The sequence below is a fragment of the Meleagris gallopavo genome, chromosome 10 (genome assembly GCF_000146605.3).
Source record: "Meleagris gallopavo isolate NT-WF06-2002-E0010 breed Aviagen turkey brand Nicholas breeding stock chromosome 10, Turkey_5.1, whole genome shotgun sequence".
Lineage (NCBI taxonomy): Eukaryota > Metazoa > Chordata > Aves > Galliformes > Phasianidae > Meleagris > Meleagris gallopavo.
The window spans coordinates 2,895,839-2,899,523 of NC_015020.2; positions in this window are offsets into that span (position 1 = coordinate 2,895,839).

The window sequence follows — 3,685 nt, forward strand, 5'->3', positions numbered from 1 at the left end:
TTACATAAGCCAAGCAGCTCTGTGTGTCTGTCTTTGCTTCAGGAAACAGGACTGTAAGATATAAATAAAGCCCATTAGGAATCACTAACTCAAATGACAAACTGAGGTGCTAACATGCTGGCTGGATGGTGAATGTTCGCATTGTGAGGAGGCGGACAGATGAAGCTCTACTCCTGCTTTTTGGGTAAGTTCTCAACTGCTAAAAACCATGCTTAGGAATCCAAAGTACCAACTTCTGTCATGCATGAAAGTGAGCTTGTCTGTGTCACTCCTGCTGAAGCAAGATGGGTGGCTCTCAGGGCATGCTGTGTGCAGGGTTCCTCCGGCTGGACCCTCAGGGTCTGTCAGGCGGCCCAAAATGGCGGCACAGGGCCCAGCACTGCCCCAGAGGACTTTGTGGTGCGGCCCAGACAAAGCAAGAGGGCAGATGGCTACCAGCAGAGGCAGCTGGGGCATGCAGCATCGCTTGGAGATGACTCCTCAGAGGAAAAAGGTCTCGGAAAGAGACTTGTAAGAGTGCAAACATGGCAAACTGGGAAAATGGAATGGGAGAGCATGAAGTGGAGCTGTTGTGAATGGTTTTTGACTAATTGTTGCTGCTGCTGAGTTGTGTGGGGATTGATCTGGGTCCCCACTCCTTCTCTCTGTACATCTCTGCAGTGCAAAAGGCACCAGTGTGGTCTGGGTTTCTGGTTGAAAACCAGGCTTTCCCTCAGTCTTCTGCTTCAAGTGGGAGAAGACCCAACACCGGGTCCTGATTAAACACTTCAGACCCACTCCCAGTCCTTCACAAGAGGTCATTGGTGAGCTCCAAGAGGGATAGATACAGGACAACACAAACACATATTTGAAGAGAAAGGTGAGGATAAAGGCACCAGCTAAGATGGTGATGCCCTAAGTCTGATGGTATGAGAAGGGGTGTCATTAATTGAGGACAGAAATAGGAGAAGATCTGCAATGAGGTTATTGTTTAAGAGGGAGAGTTGAATCAATGTGTTGATTATGAGATTGATGGAGAATGCTGGTTCTGTCTGGACAGGGTGTAGGGATGGTTATTATACTCTGTATGACACTCTTTGTCCCATTACAAAGCTATTGTAAATACACCCATGTTTTTGCTGGCACTGCTCACTTAATTTTTCTGTGTTTTCCCTGAAATGTGTGTCCCTGAAGTGAGTGGTGTTTTCTAGATGTAAGACAACAAGGGTCTGTCAGAAACTGAGAGGCTTTTGCTGGCCACTAGCCTCTACCCTGTCCCTGGGGCTGCCTGCCGAGGAGGTCACAGGTAATCTCCAACCTACCTCTGGCATGGCATTGTGTGCAGTTGATTTTGTCTAATGGTAGGAGCAAGGTTATGCCAAGCTAATGATTGCTTTGTTGCATTCTTTTGTAAACTTTCACTTATGGCATTACTGTTCCATTCAAAGGAAAAGGCAAAAGAGCTTAAATTAAAAATTACATAATAGGCTGAGAATACAAGTGTTGTAAGTCAGATCTCATACTTCTTAGTCAATAACTGGTTAAACAGTTGTAAACCAACAACAGGTTTGTTATTTTCTCTTTTAGAAGCTGCAAGAAAGCTTAATTACTGTGTTGGTGGGGTTTCTTTTAGAGTAATGATAAATAACACGGTTTTGTGGGACCCAGCTACAATTTTATAGTATCTCTATGCTTTTATTGATCAAGAACAAAACTGTGATATCAAAAAGCTATCCATTCATGTTTTCAAATATAAGTGTCTGTGGGTATATAAGCCTGCATTATTCCATCTAGTAAGGGAGAACTCAAAAGGGAAAATACCAACATGTATCATAGAGAGTAAATGCATATGGATATGAATAGTCCTGAAAGCATCTGGAGTATGCAGGCCAGTGCTCCTGCTAACAAGTTTTCTACATCTGGAAGATATGATTCCTTGCTGCGCTCACTTTTCAAATCTCAAAGCAATGGGCTGTCCTGGCTTAAAGCAAGAAGCTGGGGAGCCACCAGCCTGTACTTTCTCCTCTACCACGGGCTCTCCTGGAGCCCTGCACCTTCCCTGTCTCCCTGGTGGGCACCGGAGAGGTCCTACAGCAGTTCTGAGTGCCTGACTGAGATCAGCTGGGATGACCTTGAAGTCCTATAGCTGAATGGAAATGAACTGGAATGATGGATCCTCAGAGGCTGCGTGTGTCAGTGGTGCTGGTGTAAAACCACAGTGATGTAAATTTCTTATGACACAGTCAGCAAAGGTAATAGTTACATGCAGGAGGATGAAGGAGGTCAGGGCACTGCCACACAGGTGTGCAGCCTCTGTCTGTAGCTGGGATAATGACATGTTGCATACAGCTTTCTAAGTTGGATGAAGATTTTTGACAGCATTGAAAGAAAGCTGGAAGCACATGCCAGTACCCAGCATCAATGCCACTTTTGCAGAAAAACAGTTTGCTGTTACTCAGAGCCACTGTTTCATTTTTAGAGCAAACTAAAGGCCATGTTGTCAGCTGGTATAAACCAGCTCCTTTAACTTCAGTCAAGTTGTGTCTGTTTACAGCAGCAGAGAATCTCTCAAGTGCGAAGCTTCTCTGTAGCACCAAATAGCAGCAGTATGAGGTGGCAAGCAGCCAGTTTGAACAGCTGCCAATGCACTTCAGATCCAAAAATGATTCTTGAACCCCAGCATTCCCCTCCCCCCTCAGACTTCTATTGAAAGCAGGACTTACTCCCTGGTCTCTGTAGCCATACTTCCCCAAGCCCCAGTTCATATCCCACCTACTTCTGCAGCCATCTGAGTTTTGTTCTGCAGCAGTAACACCTCTTTTCACAGCTCCAATCAGCAACACAAGCACTTATTTCAAAATGAAGTTGTGAATACTAAAGAATCAGAGCTATTCAGGCATCAATGAATTGTACAGGTTTTACTGAAAAGCCCCCCAGAGAAGATTGAAGCAGGTGTTCTGGGCAGTGTGCAGATGAATAACATGTTAATTATTCCTAGAGGTATCTACAGCAAAGCCACGGGCTCTGTCTGACACTGCCGGTTTTTGGTCACTCTGGGCCTAATTGCAACACAGAGACCAACACCCACAATCTCTTCTTTTGCTGTGGAACGTGGAGCTTTCCCATCCAAATGCACAGCGATGTACGTGACAAGTTGTTGTTCTGGGGCGAGCTGTGCATGTCCCTGTCACGTGGAGAATTGCTCCCAGCAGCACTGCTGCCTTTGTGTGTCCTCAAGGCAGCGTTGGGCCTTGGCATCTAAGGGAAGTGCTGGCGTTAGTCACACGTGAGTCATCTGTGACTGTCCCACCCGCTGTGAACTCTATTCACAGAGCCTGTTTCCAGATGTTTGTAACTAGCAATTGCTTTAAAGTGTGTCCACATGCTATAGCTGCTAAACCACTCCTTGTACCCATGAGGTGTAAAAGTCATTTCAATGACCCATCTTTCCAGGAAGGTTCCTTTCTCTTTTTCCCCTCCGCTTCTTGCCCCTCCTGCACCAAACATGGTCTGTCCACACCTCTGAGCATGCATTTTGGACAAGCAAGCATATCCCTAGTTTGACACTATTGTCTGGAAGTAAAGTGAGTTTGAAAAGTGGATAATCTCATGGGAGAAGTAGCACGTGGTGAACTCAACTAATACATGGCATTGAGCTCTTTGGTGTGAAAGAGATACTTCCAGAAAACAATCTGCAGACAACAGA